Raw genomic sequence first — 12,787 nt, 5'->3', positions numbered from 1 at the left:
CATGAGTGGCCGACTCTTCGGAGAGGATTCGGTAACCACCACCTGGTCCACTGGAGTTCACTTATGCCAAACATGCCACAACGATTGGACAGGGATAGCTTAAAATTTTCACCCCTTCCAGAGCCGGAACACTCAGAGAATTGGATGCATATCCTTGCTACCTTGGCCAAGACGCATAGGAACCCGGTTCGTGACAGTCGATGAGCAAGAAATCACGTTCCTCTACATGGTAAGCACAACATGTTTGCCCGAAGTCACCAATCATGAGCTTGAAAATGACAACAATGAGGAACCATTACAGGGGAACCATCCACGCAAAACTCATAAACCCAATGGGTTTCCCCGGGAAGAGGAATACGTCTTTTCTACCGACTCAAACACGCATTGGCTAAAATATGTAGGGGCGATTGAAGCACACGAATACTTCAACTGTTGGAAATAAGTGCACACTAGGTGTACTATTTCTAGTCTAGTTTCACTTAAGTCTTTGTGTCTTGAGTCTAGTGCCATGTGGCATCTCTACATTTATCCCATAAGTCAGTCTACTCAATCTTGTACTTCTCACCTATATATTGTAGGTGTCACATCAATGAAAGTATCAATCTTGTGTCTTGTCTACACTCACCTCAAGGTAACTCTTTGTCTTTCATTTGTTTTTTTCATTTCTAGTTTTGCTCTTGCTTTCATATTTTCTACATGGTATCAGAGCCAGCCTTTCCTAGTTCATTTCCAGCTTGATGCTGCCTTGATTCTCTTCTACCTTGCCTCGTCGCTCGTTATCCTCTCCATCATGCTCAAGTTCTGGCCGCCTATTTCCTGCCCCAGATCTGCGCCATTCCACTCAGGAATCTGCCCGCCATTCCACTCAAGAATCTGCCCGCCATTTTCTGTGCCAGTTTTTGCTGCCTGCGTTGACCTGTTTACAGTTGCTGCTGCCTGCGCTTCACCCTCTACAGGCTGCGCATCACTCCATACCTGCAGCTACTGTCGGTCTCCCTCTCCTCTTGAAGAATCTACAAGGTACATGCTACATTGTCTCCTTCAGTTTGCTGGTCAGTCCTTTCCTCATATCTGCAAACTGCTAGTTCGTCATGCTTCGATAGGCTGTCACATGCTATGGCCTTGACAAGTGGTGAGAGAGCCGGCTTCTAAAAACAGTTTGGATCTCTTTTTCATTCATTTCTGCAATCTTGTAAGGGAATAGACACTGCCCTTGCATTTTAGCAAGAGGTAAGACCTTCCCACATGGCCTCTTCTACTCATTCTCTCATGTCTATCGACAAATTCAATGGCTCCAACTTTCATACTTGGCAAATCAAAATCAAATGCCATCTTATGAAAGAAGGTCTTTGGGACGTTGTTCACCATGCTGCTCCCGAAGATTCAGACATTGAGCAAGTTATCACTTATGCTCCCACTGCCAAGAATGACAAAGCCTATGCTATCATCCTGCTCGGTCTTGGCGATGATTACATTCATCACATCTCCGACATATAGTCTGCTTCTCGAGCATGGATCACTTTGGATACCCTTTTTGGACCTCGTTCTAAAAACTCTAAGATTGCACTTATGATCTCATTCTTTGATCTATATATGCAGGAGGGAGCTACTATAGCCTCTCATGTCAATTATTTTCGCAGTCTTATGGTTCAGCTTGCTTCAGTGAAGTCCCCCATCTCCGAAGATATTGCTATTGCTGTGCTTCTCAAAAGCTTACCTGAAACCTATGCTACTCTTGTCACTACCTTCAAGTATCACAATAATCCTACTCTTGAAGGTATCATCAATGCTCTCCAAGAAGAGGAAAGAACAAAACAACAAAAGGTAACTGACACTGCCTTTTTAGCAAAGAAAGGAGGTTCTAAGGTAAGAAAGCCTTGCACCCATTGTGGAAAAACTAATCATTTGGAGAAGGACTGCTTCAAGGCTCATCCATGCACCATTTGTGGCCGTGATAATCACCGGGAGAAGGACTGCTACTCTAAAACCTCTACATCAGCCCCTGTATCTACCTCAGCCCATGTTGCTACAGCATCTACATCAGCAGATCTTGCTGTTCATTCCTCACATGATGAGGAATGGGCTTTCTGATTACTTCACCTTTCTTGTCTACCACTTTGACCACCGATGATGTAGGTCAAGGGGTTCTAGTGTCTTACTCATTCTGCTTTAGAACCTCTCTCTTGTCCCTACTTGAGAGGCAGAGATTGCCCTTGAGGAGGGATGTCTTCAAGGTCCATCTGTTTGTCTACAGTCAGTTCTACAGTCAGTCTTCTGTCTATCTAGTCTTGTCTGTCTATCTATCTGTTGTCTGTCTATCTGTCTATCAATCTGACTGTGTCTTGTTTTAGATCCATCTTGTCCCTACCCTTGTGGACCCATATGAGGATATCACTTGAGGAGGGGTGTCTCAGGGATTTTTTTGTCTCTCATGTCTAGTCTCTCAGTTTATCAGTCTTTATGTCTATCTTCTAGTCTTGTCTTTTTTTGTCTTCCTCCTAGTGTCCACTTAAGGAGGGTGTTGGAAATAAGTGCACACTAGGTGTACTATTTCTAGTCTAGTTTCACTTAAGTCTTTGTGTCTTGAGTCTAACGGGATCACTATCCTTTGCCCTTCATGGAGGATGTGCTTGAAAGAGTCGAGAGAAAGGTAGCCTACAGCTTCCTTGATGGATTCTCTAGATATAACCAAGTGTTGATCGATCCAAAGGATTAACATAAGACAGCCCTTGCGACTGAATGGGGCACATATGCATATCGTGTCATGCCCTTTGTGCTAACGAATTCCCCAAGCACCTTCCAGCACCTAATGTGCACATCCTACAAGGAGTATCTATGAAAATTCCTTGAAGTCTTCATGGATGACCTCTGTGTCAATTCCACCTGGAAAGCACACCTAGAGTGTTTACGAAAATTGCTAGAGAGATGTCGGATTTACCAAATCTCCCTAAACCCTCTCAAATGCCAATTCTAGGTTTGGCATGGAGTCAATCATCTTGGGACACATTGTCTCAAAACAAGGAATCTCCGCAGACGATAGCAAGGTGCAACTCATTCTTGAGTTGCCACCACCGACCAACTTCAAAGGAGTCCAGCGTTTCATGGGACGTGGGGTACACCGCACTATTGTCGTTTCATCTTCATGTACGCCGACATTGCTCACCCCCTTTATGGACTTCTAATCATCTTTGAGTGGACAAAAGAATGCAAACAGGCGTATAACACCCTAAAGAAAGCCTTGGCAAGCACTCCCATCTTGAGGTTTCCCAATTGGGGCATCATATTTCACGTCCACAGAGATGCCTTTGCCTTTGCAATTGGGTGTGTATTGGCTCAACCTGGCGAACACAATAGGGATTTTCCTATTAGCTTTGCTAGTTGCGAACTCAACGAGGCAGAACACAACTATACCACCACTGAGAATGAGGGGTTAGCAATGGTCTACACAGTCAAAAAGTTTCACCTTTATCTTCTGGCAACTCAATTCATCTTCTTTGTAGACCATCAAGCTCTCCTTTATCTTGTGAACAAACCCTACACAGCCGGTAGGATCACTAGATGGTTGCTAATCTTGCCAGAGTTCAACTTCACTGTCACGGTACAGAAGGGCTCACAACATGTTTTACATGTCACACATCCCCAATGGAGAGCCTTTGGAGAGCCTTTGGGTGGGAGTCAATGACGACTTGCCAGATGCCCGCCTTGTTCCAACTATGCTTAATTCCTGAATGGGGAGAGGAGGTTGCACACTTCCTTGCCAACGGCTTACCCAGTGACCCACTCCTCAACAAAGATCGAGCAAGGTGCCTCATTAAAAAGGCTGGCCCCTATCAATTGATTGCAGGACGGCTCTACAAGCAGGGGAAGGATAGAATTGTAAGATGCTGTCCGCGAAGACAAGTATGTCTTCCTTTTAGCCCACTCCGCCTGTGCTGGAGGACACTTCGTAGACATCACTGCTCGCAAAGTTCTCACATCAGGGCTATGGTGGCCCACCTTGATGGCAGACATAGGCTGAATATGTCAAACGATGTGACGAATGTCAACAAGTGGTAATTCCACACCTTAAGGACAATATGCCCGTGAACCGTGTCGTGTCCTTGCAACCATTTGAAAAATGGGGCATTGATTTCATAGGACCCATTAGTCCAGCAGCTCGATATACTCAAGCTCGATATATCATAACGGCCACAAACTATTGCACGAAATGGGTCAAAGGCAGGGCCACCCGCAAGGCTGACGTGAGATCAACTACTAAACTCCTTTATGAATTAGTGATCAGTCACTTTGGATGCCCTCTTGAGATCGTGAGTGACAATGGCACACACTTTGTTAAGCAAGTGATACAATTCTTGTTGCAAGAATTCCTAGTCACCCACAGAAAATATTCCTCTTACTATCCCCAAGTCAATGGCCAAGCCGAGAGCACAAATAAAGTCCTTTGTGCCATCTTGACCAAAATAGTTGAGGCCGGCCACAATGATTGGGAACAGAAATTACCCGCTGCACTCTAGGCATATCACATATCCTACAAGACAACCACAAATGCAGCACCCTTCAGTTTAACCTATGGTACTGAAAAGCGGTTATGCCTATGGAGTTCTTGGTACCCAGCTTGAAAATTGCAGTAGAGGAAAAACTCACGGGCAATCTCCTCGGTTATCGTCTGTTTGAGCTAGAAGAGCTCAACGAAACACGCCTCCTGGCTGTATACAGTATGATTGTGGAGCATAAACAGTGGTTTGGCGACCAACTCAAAGACAAACAAATGAACAAGGGCGACATGGTCCTCCTCTATAGCATAAAAAACCACAAAAAGAAACTTAAATTCAGAGGCTCAGGACCTTTCCTAGTCACTGAGATAACCCCGCAAGATGTAGTGCACATAGAAATGCTCGAGATGGCAGGATACTTCAATGGTATCAAACTAAAACACTACTATGGCCTAAGGGCCGTTCATGCCAATTTTTTTTTGAAAAAAACAGCATGAAGAGATGAAAGAAACAGCACAACAAGAAGCCAAAGAATGGCAAGAAAAACTTCGGGGCAAAAACATCATGGTCAACATGGCCCAAGTAGTAGACCTCGAAGAAGAAGACTAGGAAGTGAAACCCGCTCAGTTGTGGTTATAGGAATGACCACCCCGACAAGTTTCACTCAAAAATTGGCAATTGTCAACACAGGAGCTCACTTGATGCCCTATGACACATGGTTCTCCCTCGGGAGGCCCTCATTAAAAAACACCCCAACCACGGTCACTACAATGGCCTCAATCGGTTCAATGTTTAGGCACAATCACAACTTTGTTCCACATTGGCAATAACCCCTTGGAAGGGAAGTTTTATGTGATGCCTGCAGGAACCACGAGTCCTCTCGACGGCACCCAATTCGACAACCACAAGCCCACAAGGTACAAGAAAACCATCGGCAAAAACGCTCCCCAAGGCCGAACCATCATCAACCACAGCCTTGGCCTTGCCCAGTGACTACTTACAAGTGGAGCCCTAAGCCTCTACTCCAAGCTCAGAACTTCTATGAAGGAAATTGAAAAATTTGGGTTCCTCGACAACTGAGGTACACCATTCCTACCCCTATCATCGCAAAGTTATCAACATTTCAATGGATGCCCAAGATAGCCTCCACCACTACCACCACTACTACTGGACAGGCCAAAGGGAAAGAAAAGCTTCAAGAAGACCCCTTGACCATCCAACCGTAGCTCACTGTCCTTGACGGTGATATACCTTCGACGTCGGCTACTCCTCCCCCACCACTTGTCATCCGACTCCCTCGGCATACTCCCACTCAACCACTTGCATCTCCAACCCCAACTACTCCCAACTGCTCCCTCCATTGGAAGCCTCCACACTTCCAATGGAGCTACCAACCTCGCCAAAACCCAATTGGAGCTGCCTTTTCACTTTAGCAAACTGGGCAAGGAGTTAGTACAGAACCGGCAATGGGGTGCTGGCTATATAGCCTTAGGGTACAAAGCCTATTTACAGGGTGCCCAAAAAAAACTGCTCAAAGACACGACCGTACCTTCACCACGACATGGTTGTACCATCCTCCAGGACACGGCCATACCTTCACCACGCTACGGTCGTACCTTCTTCCTCTGGCTAAGACATGGTCGTTCCCTTCTTAGAAGCTCAAGCCATGCCCATATGCTTCTTAAGCCACGTTCGTGCCATTGTGAAGACACGACTGTACCATCTTGAAGACACGACCGTACCATTGTGAAGACACGGCCATACCATCCTGAAGCCACGGTTGTACCCTTCCTGGAAATCTATAAAAAGGGGCCATGTCAAATCCCCACGAATCCCCTCGTGATCGATCTTGATTCGAAACTCGAATCCTGCAAACAAATGAACAACTAACAAGCAAGGGGGTGCAGGCCTGACTCACCTCCCAACCATGACAGCCGTGGGCGAGCCCACAGTCTTGGCTGTCCCCACCGAGCCACGAGCTGAGCTAACTAGGTTGACGTACCGACCAATCTCCTCCTCGTGACGTCCCATACCGCCACGAAGCTGCCCTCGCGAGCCTCGAGATTGCTGCCGGCCTCGGCTGCACAAAGCAGGTGCACGTCTGCACTAGATCTAGGCTCCAAGACCATAGAGCTCTCACAAACTCGCGAGACTCTCTATGCCCAATAACTAACCTTGGCCACCCTTTTATAGGCTCTTGGCCGGTCATCGGGCGTCCACACTTGGCCGCCCGCCCGTCCATACTTGGGTGCCCGCCCGTTAGTATATCCCTAACTCAGCTCGTCAATCAGCCTGCCTAGTTCCAAGCTTCCCCAAGCCTCGAAACTAGTCTTGCATGCGTATAGCACACGGTAGATACGCACTGTGCACATGACATACTCCCCTTCCTCTAAGAGCTCACTCCTGAGCTCACTAAAAAGCCAGGGTAATCTCTCTGAAGAGAAGTCAGTGTCTCCCATGTAGCGTCCTCCTCAACACGATCCTTCCACTTGATCTTGTATTCCGTGATAAGCGTATGACGCAATCTTCGTTCACGAAAGCCAAGAATCTTTTCAGGTTCGTGCGGAACAAATGTCATGTCCTGGACATCTATAATTTCTTGAGGAGTAACTAACTGATCTGCTCCACCCAGTACTTCCTTAAGTCTACTGACATGAAATACAGGATGAACTTTCACATGAGAAGGCAAATCCAATTCATATGCAACTGAACCAATCCGTCGTGTAACACGAAATGGTCCACAGTATCTAGGGGATAATTTCGGAGATCTACCTGTCCGTAAAGTCTCGGAATCTTTCGGAACTCGCAAATACACCATCGTTCCTTCAGAGAACTCTCTAGGTGAACGATGTCTATTAGAATAAAACCTGTCTCGGTCTTGAGCACTTCTAATAGATTCCTTCGCAACTTGTAACATTTCCTGCATATCTTGCAAAAAATTACGTGCTGCATGATGTTGAAGTCCTGAGAATCCTACTGTAACAGGTGATCTTGGTTGAAAACCGTACATAAGCATGAAAGGACTAAACCCTGTACTCGTATGCTTAGTACTGTTATAAGCAAATTCTAACATAGGAAGATAATCCTCCCATGAACTTTGTCTTTTGGATACATATGCTCGAAGCATATCCTCCAAAATTTGATTCACTCTTTCAGTCTGGCCATCAGATTGAGGATGATCTGAGGAACTCAAATTCAAAGTTGTTTCCAACTTCTCAAAAACAAGTTTCCAAAAGTCACTCGTAAACTTAGAGTCCCTATCACTGACTATGTCCTGCGGTAACTCGTACAGTCTAAACAATTGCTCGATAAACTGCCGAGCTAATTGCGTAGCTGTAATAGTCTTCCGGGTCGGTAAAAATCTAGCCATCTTTGTCAAGCGATCTATCACAACCCAAATAGAATCGTGGCCTTGATGTGTTCTTGGCAATCCGGTAATAAAATCCATGGAAATACTTTCCCATTTATTACCTGGGATTTGCAAAGGATGCAACAACCCAGCCTGTCTAAAGCGTTCAGCTTTATTTGCCTGACAAATCTGACACTTAAGAACATAATCTTCTACATACCCTTTCATCTTCGGCCAATAAAAAGTGTGTTTCACTAAAGATAGCGTCCTGTGTACCCCAGGGTGTCAAGCAGAAGGGGCGTCGTGACCCTCCCTCAGAATCTTGGACCTAATGTCCGGGATTTGTGGTACACAAATTTTGTCATTACGGAACAGTAAACCATTCCGAATCATCCACTGGCCTCCTGCAGCCTGAATGGTAGACTGCACAGTCACCGAGTCTTGGTCAATCAATGAGCTCCCGTCCTGGATCTTCTGCCAAAATGGACCAAAATAACTATCAGTCCTGCAAAGCCCTCTCAATGACTGAAATAAGTCAGTAGAAATCTCGGTGAACGACAAAGAATTCACCTCTCTAATCCGACTAAGCGCATCTGCAATACTATTCATGGACCCTTTCCGATAACGGATCTCAAAATCAAAATCTTGCATTAACTCTGCCCAACGAGCTTTCCTGCCTCTCAAATCATCCGCATCACACACATACTTGATTGACTGATGATCAGTCAATACCACAAACTTGGAGCCATATAAATAATGTCTCCAAACCTTGAGAGCATGAATCACAGCATAAAGCTCCTTCTCAAGGGTTGGCCAACGAGATTGAGTGTCGTCTAGCTTTTTACTTTCAAAAGCAACCGGTCTACCATCTTGAAATAAAGCAGCCCCGATAGCATAGTCACTGGCATCAGTTTCAAGAACATAAGGCCGACTAGGATCAGGCAATGCTAAGATAGGTGCTTCCTTGACTTTATCTTTCAAAAGTCTGAAGGCCATATCCAAATCGTTATTCCAAGTGATAGGCTGATTGGACTTACGTCCATGACCTTTCAATAAGTCGGTCATCGGTAGTGTGAGCTGAGAGTACTCCCGTACAGATTTCCGAAGAAAGACAACAAAACCGAGAAAAGAATGAAGTTGTTTCACTGTTCGCGGTATAGGCCAGTCCAAAACCTTCTGAACTCGGTCATAGTCAATGCTCAATCCATCTCTAGTGATCTTGTGTCCCAAGTAAATGATGTCGGTCATAAAGAACTCACATTTACTCAATTTAGCATATAGTCGATTCTGTCTTAAAATAGATAAGACAATCGTGAGGTGTCTGACATGATCCTCAAGAGTACGACTATAAATCAAAATATCATCCAGGAACACCACCACAAATTTCCCCAAATGTTCACGAAAAAGATCGTTCATCATTTGTTGGATAGTGGCTGGAGCATTGGTTAACCCAAAAGGTAATACGAGAAACTCGTAATGGCCATACCTAGTCCGAAAGGCGGTTCTTTCGACATGCCTTTCATGAATACGTATCTGGTGATAGCCAGTACGCAAATCTATCTTCGTGAAATATTTCGCTCCTGCTAACCGGTCAATTAGGTCATCTGATCTAGGGAAAGGATAACGGTTCTTAATTGTCAGCTTGTTCAATCTTTTGTAATCTATACACATTCTCCAAGTATTGTCCTTCTTTCTCCTAAGCAACACAGGTGCACCCCAAGGTGATTTACTTGGACGGATCTGGCCCATCCTCAAATAATCTTCGAGTTGTTTAGCCAACTCATCTTCCTCAGCTTGGCTCATCCTATAAGGTGGAATACTCACAGGTTGAGCACCAGGGATCAAGTCAATACGATGATCTACTGCCCGTTCAGGTGGTAAACCCGATGGCAGTTCCTTAGGAAATACATCTTGAAACGAATCAAGTATCTTCTGTAATTCTTTGCTTTCAAACACACTTAATTCATTCACATCCATGGAAGGGATGAGAAAAGAAGAAAGTGGAATCAATACACAATGGAAAGCGGTGTACAAAGAAGAATTCATTATATTTCCAAAATCAATTGTATTTACAAGAGGTCCCTGAGAGGGATGAATACAATCACCTAAAATACTATACTTGGTGTCCCTATGCTGAAAAGAAAAAATATGACTAGACCAATCTATCTGGACATCAAGAGTCTTAAACCACTCAATCCCTAATAACAAGTCTACATTTTCCAGATGCATAACATAGCATTCCAGAGTATCTTTGTAGTCCTGAATCTGGATTGGAAGCATCTCGACCTTGCGATCCCAAACTTGTCTGCCTGCAGGTAGACGTACCTCATAGGTATGGTCGCTGAGTGTCGTATCAAGACTCAATTTCTGCACAAGTTTGTAGTTAACAAAGTTATGCGAACTGCCAGGGTCTAACAGAATGTGAATTTTATGGCCATTCACTTCTCCATAAACTCCGAGAAGATCATGCATGCCAAATACTTTAGAATTGAACAGACAATCAGAACAAGTACTAGGGCGAGAAAGTACAGTAATTGACGTACCTGTCAAAGACAACTGGTTAGCTGCCTTTGGCTTGGGTCCTGCGTTTGACTTGGTACCCTTTTGCTTTGGGCACTCATTACGCATGTGTCCTTTTTCTTCGCAAATAAAACAACGTCCTTCCTTCTTGAGCTTCAAAGCCCGAAGGAGTCGTTTCTTCTTCGCTGGTGTCGAACTGGAATTCTTCGAAGGTTGGTCCAAAGACTTGCCTTCATTCGTGTTAGCCATAGGTGCGGAGAACTTTCTTTTATGCTTGTTCCCCTGCTCGGTAACGGGTTTTGACTTGGAAGAGACCATCGTATCATCATAGATACGAGCTGAATGAATGGCCTCGTCCAATGTTTTGCATTTGTTATTTTTAACCTGTAATCGGTACGAGTCGGGTAAACCAGCTACGAAAAACCCCAAAAGAGTAGTGGGATCCATCTTTGTAGCCTTCATCTGCAAGTCACGAAACTTCTGGAGGTAGACCTCATAAGTGAGGTGCTGCGAGGTCATGGTCAAAGCTGAAAACCGGGAAACAACATCATAATCATCCTCTTTCTTGAGGAATTCTTTCTTGAAAATGTCTTCGAATTGTGCCCAAGTCGTTGGCTTTGGGTTCAATTCCTTCCACCAAAGCAAAGCTTTGCCGGACAGGAAACCTGCTGCTAACTGTATCTTCTTTCCATCATCATATGGATGAAACTGAAAGTGAACTTGCCACTTATGTAGCCAAGTGTCCACGATCTCCTTGGTTCGCTGCTTTTGCTCGCCCCCAAACGGTTCCGGAGTAATATTGGGGCCTAAAGCTGAAGCCAAGGTATCCATTCCCGAGAAAGTAGAGAGGGTAGTGGTCAATAGAGCGATGGAGTTCTGCAAAGCCTGCATCTGGGCTGCGATTTGTGCCTGATGTTCCGTTGAAGAAGCTTCGAGAGCTACTTTGAACTCTTGGAAATCGGATTTTGACACAAACTCGTCAAAAAGATCGGCATCAGTGCCTTCCGTAGCCGGCAAGCCTTCGCGTTCCACGAGGGGCTCCAACTCTGATTCTTGGGTCGACATCGTGAAGAGGGTACGTGGAGAGAAAATTCGGTCTTTGCACAACAAAAGTGCGAACGAACTCGAGAGCTTGAGAGCTTGAAAACTTGAGAACTTGAGAACTCGAGAGATGTGTGGCAAGAAGCCCACTAGAGGGGTTTATAAAGGTTTCCCAAAAGCCAAAAAAAAAATCTCGAAAAGCAAGGCTTAGCTTTTGCTTTAGCTTTTGTGTTTTTTTTTTGGGGTGAATAAATAAATATATATATATATATGTATATATATTTTAATATATATATATATGGATATATATATTCGCTTTTCTTAAAAAAATAAACATCTTAAAACCTTTGAAACCCTTGAAAACTGGGAGGAATCTTTTAAAACTTTGAAAGTTTTAAATTGTTTTTTTTTTTTAAACGAAAGCTTAAAAAAAACGTAGCTTTTCTTGTTCCCCCCCCCCTGGATTCGACCGCCAGCGTGCTAGCTGCCATCGCATGAGCTTTCTTGCGCCAACCTGCGCCTGCGCCTGCGCTTGTATAGACCAGGTATCGTGGCCAGAGCGCCGGCTTGGGCTGGTCTAGGCGCTGGCCTGCCTGGGCGCTGGCTTGCCTGGCGTGAGCGCTGGCGTGCTTGGCCTGCCTGGCCTGGGCCGCCTGCGCTAAGGCCTGGCTATGTAAGCCTAGGCGCTTGGCTGCCGACCTACACGGCCTTAGGCGCCTGCCAACAGGGCCTCTTGCGGCCAAACGTACACCCGCCAGCAAACGAATCAAGCAGTTCTCCACTCGCTGGCTCTCTCATGCGCCAAAAAGCCACGAAAAGCATCATGCTTTTTTTCTTTTTTTTCTATTTTCTCTTCCTGCAAGATATGCGACTGCACACAAGGCCTCTTCTTTGCAAAAGAAATCAACCCTATTCAACCTACCATCTCCCATCAACATGGGGTTCTTTGATGAAGGAAAAACACATACAAAATCTGAAAACTGCAGTATGCACAGAAAAAACAGCAAGTTTTTTAACACATACCGTTCTTTGACCTCTTCTTCTCTACCTACCGACTTGCTCGTTCACGAGGTATGCTCTGATACCACTGTCAAATCCCCACGGATCCCCTCGTGATCGATCTTGATTCGAAACTCGAATCCTGCAAACAAACGAACAACTAACAAGCAAGGGGGTGCAGGCCTGACTCACCTCCCAACCATGACAGCCGTGGGTGAGCCCACAGTCTTGGCTGTCCCCACCGAGCCACGAGCTGAGCTAACTAGGTTGACGTACCGACCAATCTCCTCCTCGTGACGTCCCATACCGCCACGAAGCTGCCCTCGCGAAGCTGCCCTCGCGGGCCTCGAGATTGCTGCCGGCCTCGGCTGCACAAAGCAGGTGC

The sequence above is a fragment of the Cibotium barometz genome, chromosome 10 (genome assembly GCF_041138505.1).
Source record: "Cibotium barometz isolate CiBa-2024 chromosome 10, ASM4113850v1, whole genome shotgun sequence".
Taxonomy (NCBI): domain Eukaryota; kingdom Viridiplantae; phylum Streptophyta; class Polypodiopsida; order Cyatheales; family Cibotiaceae; genus Cibotium; species Cibotium barometz.
Note: the sequence above shows the minus strand (reverse complement) of the source record.